We start from the raw sequence: 15,748 nt of genomic DNA on the forward strand, positions 1-15,748 counted from the left end.
ATTAGGCAAACCAACGATGCATAATATATAGCTAATTCTTGCAGGAAAGTAGAATGCTGCTCAAAAACCAAGAATGCCAGCATAGTTTTTAATGATAATGAACACATAATATATTACTGCAGGTCGTGTGGCCTAACGGATAAGGCGTCGGACTTCTATATCATCAGTCATCCGAAAATTGCGGGTTCAAGTCCCGCCACGATTAAGAGCTAATTTGCCTACAAAGCTATTAGAATTTTCATTTATCATGGTAATAGAACAAACTCTTTAACGTGTTTGAAAGAAATGGATTGTGATATTTTCGAAACCGCTCCGGAATCAGTACGAACGCTGCTAGATTACAGCGATTAGAATATACGGTAGCATTATGACGCCTTTCGACGAGGACCAACATACAAAGTATGGAGGAGAAAGAAATTCCCTGGCTTAAAAATTTTTTCTGCAAAATATTACGCACACTGGACTTGGTACAATATCAGGGGATACAGTCAAACTTGAAAGCTTATTCCGGGAAAATTGCTGTTTTTTTTGTTAAGTCAGCCGTTTTTTAAGACAGCTAATAGTTCACAATGCTAGCGCGTCAGTATGCTTCTGCGCTAAAATAAAGAGCGCTAGCAGCACTTTCTTTTATTTTATTTTCAAAATGGCTGGTTTTAGGAGAAAACCAATAGCTGAATCGAAATCAGCGTTCAATTTTCATTGTACTGTGTGATCTTCTTCGTAATCCAAGAGATGTCGGTTTTGGCCGATTTTGACAAAAGTGGGAAGACTATACCCTTCCCACTTTTTCATTTTTGGCCAAATTTCAAGTTTCGCTTAAAATACATGATTTCGATGCAAAATTGGATGCTAATCACGGAAATCATATTTATTTTTCAATTGGTCTTATGGTTTATTAATTAAACGTAAAAAACAAAGAATAAGAAAAGTCGGGCTTATTCCGTCGGGCTTAAAATTTTTTTCTGCAAAAACTCACACACCCTGGAATTGGTTGAATATCAGGGGTTATACTCAAAAATGAATGCTGATTCCGCGAAAATTGCTGTTTTTTTTATTATGTCAACCGTTTTTTAATACAGCTAATAGTTCACAATGCTAGCGCGCCAGTACGCGACAGCGCAAAAAATAAAGAGCGCCTAGTATAACCAACATATTCAATATGGAGGAGAAAGAAATTCCACCTAAAACATTCAGCAAAGCTAAAAACCAACTGCAGTCTTCATGCTGGAGTATATTGCCCTTAAAGTTAAGGCTGAAATAAAATAAGTCCTTTGCTAATAAAACGTTGAGAGATTAACAAATCCCTAACTTTTCGCCCGATAAGGGACTTGAACCCTTGACCTCAGGATTAAAAGTACCGCGCTCTACCGTCTGAGCTAACTGGGCTTGGGAATTTACTTTCGTATAATGTTCAATCACTCGCAATGAACATTGTTCCAACAAAAATTTTCTACTATTTGACAGTATTTGGTGAAATCGGCAGGTGCCTAATTCAGTCAATGAATCTCCTGAAGTTTGATAGTCTTCCACGGCTAAATCATGGGACGTGGAATACTCTCCTAATCCCGCATTGTTGGCCAAATATCAAGAATGCAGACACAGTTTTCGATCATAATGAACACATAATATATTACTGCAGGTCGTGTGGCCTAACGGATAAGGCGTCGGACTTCTATATCATCAGTCATCCGAAAATTGCGGGTTCAAGTCCCGCCACGATTAAGAGCTAATTTGCCTACAAAGCTATTAGAATTTTCATTTATCATGGTAATAGAACAAACTCTTTAACGTGTTTGAAAGAAATGGATTGTGATATTTTCGAAACCGCTCCGGAATCAGTACGAACGCTGCTAGATTACAGCGATTAGAATATACGGTAGCATTATGACGCCTTTCGACGAGGACCAACATACAAAGTATGGAGGAGAAAGAAATTCCCTGGCTTAAAAATTTTTTCTGCAAAATATTACGCACACTGGACTTGGTACAATATCAGGGGATACAGTCAAACTTGAAAGCTTATTCCGGGAAAATTGCTGTTTTTTTTGTTAAGTCAGCCGTTTTTTAAGACAGCTAATAGTTCACAATGCTAGCGCGTCAGTATGCTTCTGCGCTAAAATAAAGAGCGCTAGCAGCACTTTCTTTTATTTTATTTTCAAAATGGCTGGTTTTAGGAGAAAACCAATAGCTGAATCGAAATCAGCGTTCAATTTTCATTGTACTGTGTGATCTTCTTCGTAATCCAAGAGATGTCGGTTTTGGTCGATTTTGACAAAAGTGGGAAGACTATACCCTTCCCACTTTTTCATTTTTGGCCAAATTTCAAGTTTCGCTTAAAATACATGATTTCGATGCAAAATTGGATGCTAATCACGGAAATCATATTTATTTTTCAATTGGTCTTATGGTTTATTAATTAAACGTAAAAAACAAAGAATAAGAAAAGTCGGGCTTATTCCGTCGGGCTTAAAATTTTTTTCTGCAAAAACTCACACACCCTGGAATTGGTTGAATATCAGGGGTTATACTCAAAAATGAATGCTGATTCCGCGAAAATTGCTGTTTTTTTTATTATGTCAACCGTTTTTTAATACAGCTAATAGTTCACAATGCTAGCGCGCCAGTACGCGACAGCGCAAAAAATAAAGAGCGCCTAGTATAACCAACATATTCAATATGGAGGAGAAAGAAATTCCACCTAAAACATTCAGCAAAGCTAAAAACCAACTGCAGTCTTCATGCTGGAGTATATTGCCCTTAAAGTTAAGGCTGAAATAAAATAAGTCCTTTGCTAATAAAACGTTGAGAGATTAACAAATCCCTAACTTTACGCCCGATAAGGGACTTGAACCCTTGACCTCAGGATTAAAAGTCCCGCGCTCTACCAACTGAGCTAACCGGGCTTATGAATTTACTTTCGTATAATGTTCAATCACTCGCAATGAACATTGTTCCAACAAAAATTTTCTACTATTTGACAGTATTTGGTGAAATCGGCAGGTGCCTAATTCAGTCAATGAATCTCCTGAAGTTTGATAGTCTTCCACGGCTAAATCATGGGACGTGGAATACTCTCCTAATCCCGCATTGTTGGCCAAATATCAAGAATGCAGACACAGTTTTCGATCATAATGAACACATAATATATTACTGCAGGTCGTGTGGCCTAACGGATAAGGCGTCGCACTTCTATATCATCAGTCATCCGAAAATTGCGGGTTCAAGTCCCGCCACGATTAAGAGCTAATTTGCCTACAAAGCTATTAGAATTTTCATTTATCATGGTAATAGAACAAACTCTTTAACGTGTTTGAAAGAAATGGATTGTGATATTTTCGAAACCGCTCCGGAATCAGTACGAACGCTGCTAGATTACAGCGATTAGAATATACGGTAGCATTATGACGCCTTTCGACGAGGACCAACATACAAAGTATGGAGGAGAAAGAAATTCCCTGGCTTAAAAATTTTTTCTGCAAAATATTACGCACACTGGACTTGGTACAATATCAGGGGATACAGTCAAACTTGAAAGCTTATTCCGGGAAAATTGCTGTTTTTTTTGTTAAGTCAGCCGTTTTTTAAGACAGCTAATAGTTCACAATGCTAGCGCGTCAGTATGCTTCTGCGCTAAAATAAAGAGCGCTAGCAGCACTTTCTTTTATTTTATTTTCAAAATGGCTGGTTTTAGGAGAAAACCAATAGCTGAATCGAAATCAGCGTTCAATTTTCATTGTACTGTGTGATCTTCTTCGTAATCCAAGAGATGTCGGTTTTGGCCGATTTTGACAAAAGTGGGAAGACTATACCCTTCCCACTTTTTCATTTTTGGCCAAATTTCAAGTTTCGCTTAAAATACATGATTTCGATGCAAAATTGGATGCTAATCACGGAAATCATATTTATTTTTCAATTGGTCTTATGGTTTATTAATTAAACGTAAAAAACAAAGAATAAGAAAAGTCGGGCTTATTCCGTCGGGCTTAAAATTTTTTTCTGCAAAAACTCACACACCCTGGAATTGGTTGAATATCAGGGGTTATACTCAAAAATGAATGCTGATTCCGCGAAAATTGCTGTTTTTTTTATTATGTCAACCGTTTTTTAATACAGCTAATAGTTCACAATGCTAGCGCGCCAGTACGCGACAGCGCAAAAAATAAAGAGCGCCTAGTATAACCAACATATTCAATATGGAGGAGAAAGAAATTCCACCTAAAACATTCAGCAAAGCTAAAAACCAACTGCAGTCTTCATGCTGGAGTATATTGCCCTTAAAGTTAAGGCTGAAATAAAATAAGTCCTTTGCTAATAAAACGTTGAGAGATTAACAAATCCCTAACTTTACGCCCGATAAGGGACTTGAACCCTTGACCTCAGGATTAAAAGTCCCGCGCTCTACCACCTGAGCTAACCGGGCTGATGAATTTACTTTCGTATAATGTTCAATCACTCGCAATGAACATTGTTCCAACAAAAATTTTCTACTATTTGACAGTATTTGGTGAAATCGGCAGGTGCCTAATTCAGTCAATGAATCTCCTGAAGTTTGATAGTCTTCCACGGCTAAATCATGGGACGTGGAATACTCTCCTAATCCCGCATTGTTGGCCAAATATCAAGAATGCAGACACAGTTTTCGATCATAATGAACACATAATATATTACTGCAGGTCGTGTGGCCTAACGGATAAGGCGTCGGACTTCTATATCATCAGTCATCCGAAAATTGCGGGTTCAAGTCCCGCCACGATTAAGAGCTAATTTGCCTACAAAGCTATTAGAATTTTCATTTATCATGGTAATAGAACAAACTCTTTAACGTGTTTGAAAGAAATGGATTGTGATATTTTCGAAACCGCTCCGGAATCAGTACGAACGCTGCTAGATTACAGCGATTAGAATATACGGTAGCATTATGACGCCTTTCGACGAGGACCAACATACAAAGTATGGAGGAGAAAGAAATTCCCTGGCTTAAAAATTTTTTCTGCAAAATATTACGCACACTGGACTTGGTACAATATCAGGGGATACAGTCAAACTTGAAAGCTTATTCCGGGAAAATTGCTGTTTTTTTTGTTAAGTCAGCCGTTTTTTAAGACAGCTAATAGTTCACAATGCTAGCGCGTCAGTATGCTTCTGCGCTAAAATAAAGAGCGCTAGCAGCACTTTCTTTTATTTTATTTTCAAAATGGCTGGTTTTAGGAGAAAACCAATAGCTGAATCGAAATCAGCGTTCAATTTTCATTGTACTGTGTGATCTTCTTCGTAATCCAAGAGATGTCGGTTTTGGCCGATTTTGACAAAAGTGGGAAGACTATACCCTTCCCACTTTTTCATTTTTGGCCAAATTTCAAGTTTCGCTTAAAATACATGATTTCGATGCAAAATTGGATGCTAATCACGGAAATCATATTTATTTTTCAATTGGTCTTATGGTTTATTAATTAAACGTAAAAAACAAAGAATAAGAAAAGTCGGGCTTATTCCGTCGGGCTTAAAATTTTTTTCTGCAAAAACTCACACACCCTGGAATTGGTTGAATATCAGGGGTTATACTCAAAAATGAATGCTGATTCCGCGAAAATTGCTGTTTTTTTTATTATGTCAACCGTTTTTTAATACAGCTAATAGTTCACAATGCTAGCGCGCCAGTACGCGACAGCGCAAAAAATAAAGAGCGCCTAGTATAACCAACATATTCAATATGGAGGAGAAAGAAATTCCACCTAAAACATTCAGCAAAGCTAAAAACCAACTGCAGTCTTCATGCTGGAGTATATTGCCCTTAAAGTTAAGGCTGAAATAAAATAAGTCCTTTGCTAATAAAACGTTGAGAGATTAACAAATCCCTAACTTTACGCCCGATAAGGGACTTGAACCCTTGACCTCAGGATTAAAAGTACCGCGCTCTACCGTCTGAGCTAACTGGGCTGATGAATTTACTTTCGTATAATGTTCAATCACTCGCAATGAACATTGTTCCAACAAAAATTTTCTACTATTTGACAGTATTTGGTGAAATCGGCAGGTGCCTAATTCAGTCAATGAATCTCCTGAAGTTTGATAGTCTTCCACGGCTAAATCATGGGACGTGGAATACTCTCCTAATCCCGCATTGTTGGCCAAATATCAAGAATGCAGACACAGTTTTCGATCATAATGAACACATAATATATTACTGCAGGTCGTGTGGCCTAACGGATAAGGCGTCGGACTTCTATATCATCAGTCATCCGAAAATTGCGGGTTCAAGTCCCGCCACGATTAAGAGCTAATTTGCCTACAAAGCTATTAGAATTTTCATTTATCATGGTAATAGAACAAACTCTTTAACGTGTTTGAAAGAAATGGATTGTGATATTTTCGAAACCGCTCCGGAATCAGTACGAACGCTGCTAGATTACAGCGATTAGAATATACGGTAGCATTATGACGCCTTTCGACGAGGACCAACATACAAAGTATGGAGGAGAAAGAAATTCCCTGGCTTAAAAATTTTTTCTGCAAAATATTACGCACACTGGACTTGGTACAATATCAGGGGATACAGTCAAACTTGAAAGCTTATTCCGGGAAAATTGCTGTTTTTTTTGTTAAGTCAGCCGTTTTTTAAGACAGCTAATAGTTCACAATGCTAGCGCGTCAGTATGCTTCTGCGCTAAAATAAAGAGCGCTAGCAGCACTTTCTTTTATTTTATTTTCAAAATGGCTGGTTTTAGGAGAAAACCAATAGCTGAATCGAAATCAGCGTTCAATTTTCATTGTACTGTGTGATCTTCTTCGTAATCCAAGAGATGTCGGTTTTGGCCGATTTTGACAAAAGTGGGAAGACTATACCCTTCCCACTTTTTCATTTTTTGCCAAATTTCAAGTTTCGCTTAAAATACATGATTTCGATGCAAAATTGGATGCTAATCACGGAAATCATATTTATTTTTCAATTGGTCTTATGGTTTATTAATTAAACGTAAAAAACAAAGAATAAGAAAAGTCGGGCTTATTCCGTCGGGCTTAAAATTTTTTTCTGCAAAAACTCACACACCCTGGAATTGGTTGAATATCAGGGGTTATACTCAAAAATGAATGCTGATTCCGCGAAAATTGCTGTTTTTTTTATTATGTCAACCGTTTTTTAATACAGCTAATAGTTCACAATGCTAGCGCGCCAGTACGCGACAGCGCAAAAAATAAAGAGCGCCTAGTATAACCAACATATTCAATATGGAGGAGAAAGAAATTCCACCTAAAACATTCAGCAAAGCTAAAAACCAACTGCAGTCTTCATGCTGGAGTATATTGCCCTTAAAGTTAAGGCTGAAATAAAATAAGTCCTTTGCTAATAAAACGTTGAGAGATTAACAAATCCCTAACTTTACGCCCGATAAGGGACTTGAACCCTTGACCTCAGGATTAAAAGTCCCGCGCTCTACCAGCTGAGCTAACCGGGCTGATGAATTTACTTTCGTATAATGTTCAATCACTCGCAATGAACATTGTTCCAACAAAAATTTTCTACTATTTGACAGTATTTGGTGAAATCGGCAGGTGCCTAATTCAGTCAATGAATCTCCTGAAGTTTGATAGTCTTCCACGGCTAAATCATGGGACGTGGAATACTCTCCTAATCCCGCATTGTTGGCCAAATATCAAGAATGCAGACACAGTTTTCGATCATAATGAACACATAATATATTACTGCAGGTCGTGTGGCCTAACGGATAAGGCGTCGGACTTCTATATCATCAGTCATCCGAAAATTGCGGGTTCAAGTCCCGCCACGATTAAGAGCTAATTTGCCTACAAAGCTATTAGAATTTTCATTTATCATGGTAATAGAACAAACTCTTTAACGTGTTTGAAAGAAATGGATTGTGATATTTTCGAAACCGCTCCGGAATCAGTACGAACGCTGCTAGATTACAGCGATTAGAATATACGGTAGCATTATGACGCCTTTCGACGAGGACCAACATACAAAGTATGGAGGAGAAAGAAATTCCCTGGCTTAAAAATTTTTTCTGCAAAATATTACGCACACTGGACTTGGTACAATATCAGGGGATACAGTCAAACTTGAAAGCTTATTCCGGGAAAATTGCTGTTTTTTTTGTTAAGTCAGCCGTTTTTTAAGACAGCTAATAGTTCACAATGCTAGCGCGTCAGTATGCTTCTGCGCTAAAATAAAGAGCGCTAGCAGCACTTTCTTTTATTTTATTTTCAAAATGGCTGGTTTTAGGAGAAAACCAATAGCTGAATCGAAATCAGCGTTCAATTTTCATTGTACTGTGTGATCTTCTTCGTAATCCAAGAGATGTCGGTTTTGGTCGATTTTGACAAAAGTGGGAAGACTATACCCTTCCCACTTTTTCATTTTTGGCCAAATTTCAAGTTTCGCTTAAAATACATGATTTCGATGCAAAATTGGATGCTAATCACGGAAATCATATTTATTTTTCAATTGGTCTTATGGTTTATTAATTAAACGTAAAAAACAAAGAATAAGAAAAGTCGGGCTTATTCCGTCGGGCTTAAAATTTTTTTCTGCAAAAACTCACACACCCTGGAATTGGTTGAATATCAGGGGTTATACTCAAAAATGAATGCTGATTCCGCGAAAATTGCTGTTTTTTTTATTATGTCAACCGTTTTTTAATACAGCTAATAGTTCACAATGCTAGCGCGCCAGTACGCGACAGCGCAAAAAATAAAGAGCGCCTAGTATAACCAACATATTCAATATGGAGGAGAAAGAAATTCCACCTAAAACATTCAGCAAAGCTAAAAACCAACTGCAGTCTTCATGCTGGAGTATATTGCCCTTAAAGTTAAGGCTGAAATAAAATAAGTCCTTTGCTAATAAAACGTTGAGAGATTAACAAATCCCTAACTTTTCGCCCGATAAGGGACTTGAACCCTTGACCTCAGGATTAAAAGTACCGCGCTCTACCGTCTGAGCTAACTGGGCTTGGGAATTTACTTTCGTATAATGTTCAATCACTCGCAATGAACATTGTTCCAACAAAAATTTTCTACTATTTGACAGTATTTGGTGAAATCGGCAGGTGCCTAATTCAGTCAATGAATCTCCTGAAGTTTGATAGTCTTCCACGGCTAAATCATGGGACGTGGAATACTCTCCTAATCCCGCATTGTTGGCCAAATATCAAGAATGCAGACACAGTTTTCGATCATAATGAACACATAATATATTACTGCAGGTCGTGTGGCCTAACGGATAAGGCGTCGGACTTCTATATCATCAGTCATCCGAAAATTGCGGGTTCAAGTCCCGCCACGATTAAGAGCTAATTTGCCTACAAAGCTATTAGAATTTTCATTTATCATGGTAATAGAACAAACTCTTTAACGTGTTTGAAAGAAATGGATTGTGATATTTTCGAAACCGCTCCGGAATCAGTACGAACGCTGCTAGATTACAGCGATTAGAATATACGGTAGCATTATGACGCCTTTCGACGAGGACCAACATACAAAGTATGGAGGAGAAAGAAATTCCCTGGCTTAAAAATTTTTTCTGCAAAATATTACGCACACTGGACTTGGTACAATATCAGGGGATACAGTCAAACTTGAAAGCTTATTCCGGGAAAATTGCTGTTTTTTTTGTTAAGTCAGCCGTTTTTTAAGACAGCTAATAGTTCACAATGCTAGCGCGTCAGTATGCTTCTGCGCTAAAATAAAGAGCGCTAGCAGCACTTTCTTTTATTTTATTTTCAAAATGGCTGGTTTTAGGAGAAAACCAATAGCTGAATCGAAATCAGCGTTCAATTTTCATTGTACTGTGTGATCTTCTTCGTAATCCAAGAGATGTCGGTTTTGGTCGATTTTGACAAAAGTGGGAAGACTATACCCTTCCCACTTTTTCATTTTTGGCCAAATTTCAAGTTTCGCTTAAAATACATGATTTCGATGCAAAATTGGATGCTAATCACGGAAATCATATTTATTTTTCAATTGGTCTTATGGTTTATTAATTAAACGTAAAAAACAAAGAATAAGAAAAGTCGGGCTTATTCCGTCGGGCTTAAAATTTTTTTCTGCAAAAACTCACACACCCTGGAATTGGTTGAATATCAGGGGTTATACTCAAAAATGAATGCTGATTCCGCGAAAATTGCTGTTTTTTTATTATGTCAACCGTTTTTTAATATAGCTAATAGTTCACAATGCTAGCGCGCCAGTACGCGACAGCGCAAAAAATAAAGAGCGCCTAGTATAACCAACATATTCAATATGGAGGAGAAAGAAATTCCACCTAAAACATTCAGCAAAGCTAAAAACCAACTGCAGTCTTCATGCTGGAGTATATTGCCCTTAAAGTTAAGGCTGAAATAAAATAAGTCCTTTGCTAATAAAACGTTGAGAGATTAACAAATCCCTAACTTTTCGCCCGATAAGGGACTTGAACCCTTGACCTCAGGATTAAAAGTCCCGCGCTCTACCAACTGAGCTAACCGGGCTTATGAATTTACTTTCGTATAATGTTCAATCACTCGCAATGAACATTGTTCCAACAAAAATTTTCTACTATTTGACAGTATTTGGTGAAATCGGCAGGTGCCTAATTCAGTCAATGAATCTCCTGAAGTTTGATAGTCTTCCACGGCTAAATCATGGGACGTGGAATACTCTCCTAATCCCGCATTGTTGGCCAAATATCAAGAATGCAGACACAGTTTTCGATCATAATGAACACATAATATATTACTGCAGGTCGTGTGGCCTAACGGATAAGGCGTCGCACTTCTATATCATCAGTCATCCGAAAATTGCGGGTTCAAGTCCCGCCACGATTAAGAGCTAATTTGCCTACAAAGCTATTAGAATTTTCATTTATCATGGTAATAGAACAAACTCTTTAACGTGTTTGAAAGAAATGGATTGTGATATTTTCGAAACCGCTCCGGAATCAGTACGAACGCTGCTAGATTACAGCGATTAGAATATACGGTAGCATTATGACGCCTTTCGACGAGGACCAACATACAAAGTATGGAGGAGAAAGAAATTCCCTGGCTTAAAAATTTTTTCTGCAAAATATTACGCACACTGGACTTGGTACAATATCAGGGGATACAGTCAAACTTGAAAGCTTATTCCGGGAAAATTGCTGTTTTTTTTGTTAAGTCAGCCGTTTTTTAAGACAGCTAATAGTTCACAATGCTAGCGCGTCAGTATGCTTCTGCGCTAAAATAAAGAGCGCTAGCAGCACTTTCTTTTATTTTATTTTCAAAATGGCTGGTTTTAGGAGAAAACCAATAGCTGAATCGAAATCAGCGTTCAATTTTCATTGTACTGTGTGATCTTCTTCGTAATCCAAGAGATGTCGGTTTTGGCCGATTTTGACAAAAGTGGGAAGACTATACCCTTCCCACTTTTTCATTTTTGGCCAAATTTCAAGTTTCGCTTAAAATACATGATTTCGATGCAAAATTGGATGCTAATCACGGAAATCATATTTATTTTTCAATTGGTCTTATGGTTTATTAATTAAACGTAAAAAACAAAGAATAAGAAAAGTCGGGCTTATTCCGTCGGGCTTAAAATTTTTTTCTGCAAAAACTCACACACCCTGGAATTGGTTGAATATCAGGGGTTATACTCAAAAATGAATGCTGATTCCGCGAAAATTGCTGTTTTTTTTATTATGTCAACCGTTTTTTAATACAGCTAATAGTTCACAATGCTAGCGCGCCAGTACGCGACAGCGCAAAAAATAAAGAGCGCCTAGTATAACCAACATATTCAATATGGAGGAGAAAGAAATTCCACCTAAAACATTCAGCAAAGCTAAAAACCAACTGCAGTCTTCATGCTGGAGTATATTGCCCTTAAAGTTAAGGCTGAAATAAAATAAGTCCTTTGCTAATAAAACGTTGAGAGATTAACTAATCCCTAACTTTACGCCCGATAAGGGACTTGAACCCTTGACCTCAGGATTAAAAGTCCCGCGCTCTACCAGCTGAGCTAACCGGGGTGATGAATTTACTTTCGTATAATGTTCAATCACTCGCAATGAACATTGTTCCAACAAAAATTTTCTACTATTTGACAGTATTTGGTGAAATCGGCAGGTGCCTAATTCAGTCAATGAATCTCCTGAAGTTTGATAGTCTTCCACGGCTAAATCATGGGACGTGGAATACTCTCCTAATCCCGCATTGTTGGCCAAATATCAAGAATGCAGACACAGTTTTCGATCATAATGAACACATAATATATTACTGCAGGTCGTGTGGCCTAACGGATAAGGCGTCGGACTTCTATATCATCAGTCATCCGAAAATTGCGGGTTCAAGTCCCGCCACGATTAAGAGCTAATTTGCCTACAAAGCTATTAGAATTTTCATTTATCATGGTAATAGAACAAACTCTTTAACGTGTTTGAAAGAAATGGATTGTGATATTTTCGAAACCGCTCCGGAATCAGTACGAACGCTGCTAGATTACAGCGATTAGAATATACGGTAGCATTATGACGCCTTTCGACGAGGACCAACATACAAAGTATGGAGGAGAAAGTAATTCCCTGGCTTAAAAATTTTTTCTGCAAAATATTACGCACACTGGACTTGGTACAATATCAGGGGATACAGTCAAACTTGAAAGCTTATTCCGGGAAAATTGCTGTTTTTTTTGTTAAGTCAGCCGTTTTTTAAGACAGCTAATAGTTCACAATGCTAGCGCGTCAGTATGCTTCTGCGCTAAAATAAAGAGCGCTAGCAGCACTTTCTTTTATTTTATTTTCAAAATGGCTGGTTTTAGGAGAAAACCAATAGCTGAATCGAAATCAGCGTTCAATTTTCATTGTACTGTGTGATCTTCTTCGTAATCCAAGAGATGTCGGTTTTGGCCGATTTTGACAAAAGTGGGAAGACTATACCCTTCCCACTTTTTCATTTTTGGCCAAATTTCAAGTTTCGCTTAAAATACATGATTTCGATGCAAAATTGGATGCTAATCACGGAAATCATATTTATTTTTCAATTGGTCTTATGGTTTATTAATTAAACGTAAAAAACAAAGAATAAGAAAAGTCGGGCTTATTCCGTCGGGCTTAAAATTTTTTTCTGCAAAAACTCACACACCCTGGAATTGGTTGAATATCAGGGGTTATACTCAAAAATGAATGCTGATTCCGCGAAAATTGCTGTTTTTTTTATTATGTCAACCGTTTTTTAATACAGCTAATAGTTCACAATGCTAGCGCGCCAGTACGCGACAGCGCAAAAAATAAAGAGCGCCTAGTATAACCAACATATTCAATATGGAGGAGAAAGAAATTCCACCTAAAACATTCAGCAAAGCTAAAAACCAACTGCAGTCTTCATGCTGGAGTATATTGCCCTTAAAGTTAAGGCTGAAATAAAATAAGTCCTTTGCTAATAAAACGTTGAGAGATTAACAAATCCCTAACTTTACGCCCGATAAGGGACTTGAACCCTTGACCTCAGGATTAAAAGTACCGCGCTCTACCGTCTGAGCTAACTGGGCTGATGAATTTACTTTCGTATAATGTTCAATCACTCGCAATGAACATTGTTCCAACAAAAATTTTCTACTATTTGACAGTATTTGGTGAAATCGGCAGGTGCCTAATTCAGTCAATGAATCTCCTGAAGTTTGATAGTCTTCCACGGCTAAATCATGGGACGTGGAATACTCTCCTAATCCCGCATTGTTGGCCAAATATCAAGAATGCAGACACAGTTTTCGATCATAATGAACACATAATATATTACTGCAGGTCGTGTGGCCTAACGGATAAGGCGTCGGACTTCTATATCATCAGTCATCCGAAAATTGCGGGTTCAAGTCCCGCCACGATTAAGAGCTAATTTGCCTACAAAGCTATTAGAATTTTCATTTATCATGGTAATAGAACAAACTCTTTAACGTGTTTGAAAGAAATGGATTGTGATATTTTCGAAACCGCTCCGGAATCAGTACGAACGCTGCTAGATTACAGCGATTAGAATATACGGTAGCATTATGACGCCTTTCGACGAGGACCAACATACAAAGTATGGAGGAGAAAGAAATTCCCTGGCTTAAAAATTTTTTCTGCAAAATATTACGCACACTGGACTTGGTACAATATCAGGGGATACAGTCAAACTTGAAAGCTTATTCCGGGAAAATTGCTGTTTTTTTTGTTAAGTCAGCCGTTTTTTAAGACAGCTAATAGTTCACAATGCTAGCGCGTCAGTATGCTTCTGCGCTAAAATAAAGAGCGCTAGCAGCACTTTCTTTTATTTTATTTTCAAAATGGCTGGTTTTAGGAGAAAACCAATAGCTGAATCGAAATCAGCGTTCAATTTTCATTGTACTGTGTGATCTTCTTCGTAATCCAAGAGATGTCGGTTTTGGCCGATTTTGACAAAAGTGGGAAGACTATACCCTTCCCACTTTTTCATTTTTGGCCAAATTTCAAGTTTCGCTTAAAATACATGATTTCGATGCAAAATTGGATGCTAATCACGGAAATCATATTTATTTTTCAATTGGTCTTATGGTTTATTAATTAAACGTAAAAAACAAAGAATAAGAAAAGTCGGGCTTATTCCGTCGGGCTTAAAATTTTTTTCTGCAAAAACTCACACACCCTGGAATTGGTTGAATATCAGGGGTTATACTCAAAAATGAATGCTGATTCCGCGAAAATTGCTGTTTTTTTTATTATGTCAACCGTTTTTTAATACAGCTAATAGTTCACAATGCTAGCGCGCCAGTACGCGACAGCGCAAAAAATAAAGAGCGCCTAGTATAACCAACATATTCAATATGGAGGAGAAAGAAATTCCACCTAAAACATTCAGCAAAGCTAAAAACCAACTGCAGTCTTCATGCTGGAGTATATTGCCCTTAAAGTTAAGGCTGAAATAAAATAAGTCCTTTGCTAATAAAACGTTGAGAGATTAACAAATCCCTAACTTTACGCCCGATAAGGGACTTGAACCCTTGACCTCAGGATTAAAAGTCCCGCGCTCTACCAACTGAGCTAACTGGGCTGATGAATTTACTTTCGTATAATGTTCAATCACTCGCAATGAACATTGTTCCAACAAAAATTTTCTACTATTTGACAGTATTTGGTGAAATCGGCAGGTGCCTAATTCAGTCAATGAATCTCCTGAAGTTTGATAGTCTTCCACGGCTAAATCATGGGACGTGGAATACTCTCCTAATCCCGCATTGTTGGCCAAATATCAAGAATGCAGACACAGTTTTCGATCATAATGAACACATAATATATTACTGCAGGTCGTGTGGCCTAACGGATAAGGCGTCGGACTTCTATATCATCAGTCATCCGAAAATTGCGGGTTCAAGTCCCGCCACGATTAAGAGCTAATTTGCCTACAAAGCTATTAGAATTTTCATTTATCATGGTACTGGACTTGGTACAATATCAGGGGATACAGTCAAACTTGAAAGCTTATTCCGGGAAAATTGCTGTTTTTTTTTGTTAAGTCAGCCGTTTTTTAAGACAGCTAATAGTTCACAATGCTAGCGCGTCCGTATGCTTCTGCGCAAAAATAAAGAGCGCTTGACGACCTACAAAGAAATTCCACATAAAACATTCAGCAAACCTAAAAACCAACTGCAATTTTTATGTTGTAGCATGTTGCCCTTAAAGATAAGGCTGAAATTAAATAAGTCCTTTGCTAATAAAATGATGAGAGATCATCAAAACCCTAACTTTACACCTGATAAGGGA

General features: G+C 37.7%; 19 non-coding genes across 19 annotated transcripts; 9 read left to right on the forward strand and 10 right to left on the reverse strand.

Annotated features, from left to right (window-relative positions):
• The first annotated feature begins 121 nt into the window (after positions 1-121).
• Positions 122-205, forward strand: Trnar-ucu (transfer RNA arginine (anticodon UCU)). Its single transcript is given in 2 exon segments — positions 122-158; positions 170-205. It is a non-coding gene; the product is annotated as a tRNA-Arg (tRNA).
• Positions 206-1,313: 1,108 nt separating this feature from the next.
• On the reverse strand, positions 1,314-1,386 carry Trnak-uuu (transfer RNA lysine (anticodon UUU)). The gene has a single exon. It is a non-coding gene; the product is annotated as a tRNA-Lys (tRNA).
• Positions 1,387-1,638: 252 nt separating this feature from the next.
• Trnar-ucu (transfer RNA arginine (anticodon UCU)) lies at positions 1,639-1,722 on the forward strand. The gene is given in 2 exon segments: positions 1,639-1,675; positions 1,687-1,722. It is a non-coding gene; the product is annotated as a tRNA-Arg (tRNA).
• Positions 1,723-2,830: 1,108 nt separating this feature from the next.
• Positions 2,831-2,903, reverse strand: Trnak-uuu (transfer RNA lysine (anticodon UUU)). The gene has a single exon. It is a non-coding gene; the product is annotated as a tRNA-Lys (tRNA).
• A 1,444-nt stretch (positions 2,904-4,347) lies between these two features.
• Positions 4,348-4,420, reverse strand: Trnak-uuu (transfer RNA lysine (anticodon UUU)). Its single transcript has one exon. It is a non-coding gene; the product is annotated as a tRNA-Lys (tRNA).
• A 252-nt stretch (positions 4,421-4,672) lies between these two features.
• Positions 4,673-4,756, forward strand: Trnar-ucu (transfer RNA arginine (anticodon UCU)). Its single transcript is given in 2 exon segments — positions 4,673-4,709; positions 4,721-4,756. It is a non-coding gene; the product is annotated as a tRNA-Arg (tRNA).
• Positions 4,757-5,864: 1,108 nt separating this feature from the next.
• Trnak-uuu (transfer RNA lysine (anticodon UUU)) lies at positions 5,865-5,937 on the reverse strand. Its single transcript has one exon. It is a non-coding gene; the product is annotated as a tRNA-Lys (tRNA).
• A 252-nt stretch (positions 5,938-6,189) lies between these two features.
• On the forward strand, positions 6,190-6,273 carry Trnar-ucu (transfer RNA arginine (anticodon UCU)). Its single transcript is given in 2 exon segments — positions 6,190-6,226; positions 6,238-6,273. It is a non-coding gene; the product is annotated as a tRNA-Arg (tRNA).
• A 1,108-nt stretch (positions 6,274-7,381) lies between these two features.
• Trnak-uuu (transfer RNA lysine (anticodon UUU)) lies at positions 7,382-7,454 on the reverse strand. Its single transcript has one exon. It is a non-coding gene; the product is annotated as a tRNA-Lys (tRNA).
• Positions 7,455-7,706: 252 nt separating this feature from the next.
• Positions 7,707-7,790, forward strand: Trnar-ucu (transfer RNA arginine (anticodon UCU)). The gene is given in 2 exon segments: positions 7,707-7,743; positions 7,755-7,790. It is a non-coding gene; the product is annotated as a tRNA-Arg (tRNA).
• A 1,108-nt stretch (positions 7,791-8,898) lies between these two features.
• On the reverse strand, positions 8,899-8,971 carry Trnak-uuu (transfer RNA lysine (anticodon UUU)). The gene has a single exon. It is a non-coding gene; the product is annotated as a tRNA-Lys (tRNA).
• Positions 8,972-9,223: 252 nt separating this feature from the next.
• On the forward strand, positions 9,224-9,307 carry Trnar-ucu (transfer RNA arginine (anticodon UCU)). The gene is given in 2 exon segments: positions 9,224-9,260; positions 9,272-9,307. It is a non-coding gene; the product is annotated as a tRNA-Arg (tRNA).
• Positions 9,308-10,414: 1,107 nt separating this feature from the next.
• On the reverse strand, positions 10,415-10,487 carry Trnak-uuu (transfer RNA lysine (anticodon UUU)). The gene has a single exon. It is a non-coding gene; the product is annotated as a tRNA-Lys (tRNA).
• A 1,444-nt stretch (positions 10,488-11,931) lies between these two features.
• Positions 11,932-12,004, reverse strand: Trnak-uuu (transfer RNA lysine (anticodon UUU)). Its single transcript has one exon. It is a non-coding gene; the product is annotated as a tRNA-Lys (tRNA).
• Positions 12,005-12,256: 252 nt separating this feature from the next.
• On the forward strand, positions 12,257-12,340 carry Trnar-ucu (transfer RNA arginine (anticodon UCU)). Its single transcript is given in 2 exon segments — positions 12,257-12,293; positions 12,305-12,340. It is a non-coding gene; the product is annotated as a tRNA-Arg (tRNA).
• Positions 12,341-13,448: 1,108 nt separating this feature from the next.
• Positions 13,449-13,521, reverse strand: Trnak-uuu (transfer RNA lysine (anticodon UUU)). The gene has a single exon. It is a non-coding gene; the product is annotated as a tRNA-Lys (tRNA).
• A 252-nt stretch (positions 13,522-13,773) lies between these two features.
• On the forward strand, positions 13,774-13,857 carry Trnar-ucu (transfer RNA arginine (anticodon UCU)). The gene is given in 2 exon segments: positions 13,774-13,810; positions 13,822-13,857. It is a non-coding gene; the product is annotated as a tRNA-Arg (tRNA).
• Positions 13,858-14,965: 1,108 nt separating this feature from the next.
• Trnak-uuu (transfer RNA lysine (anticodon UUU)) lies at positions 14,966-15,038 on the reverse strand. The gene has a single exon. It is a non-coding gene; the product is annotated as a tRNA-Lys (tRNA).
• Positions 15,039-15,290: 252 nt separating this feature from the next.
• Positions 15,291-15,374, forward strand: Trnar-ucu (transfer RNA arginine (anticodon UCU)). Its single transcript is given in 2 exon segments — positions 15,291-15,327; positions 15,339-15,374. It is a non-coding gene; the product is annotated as a tRNA-Arg (tRNA).
• Positions 15,375-15,748: the final 374 nt, after the last annotated feature.

This window comes from Daphnia carinata, chromosome 5 (assembly GCF_022539665.2).
Source record: "Daphnia carinata strain CSIRO-1 chromosome 5, CSIRO_AGI_Dcar_HiC_V3, whole genome shotgun sequence".
Taxonomy (NCBI): Eukaryota; Metazoa; Arthropoda; class Branchiopoda; order Diplostraca; family Daphniidae; genus Daphnia; species Daphnia carinata.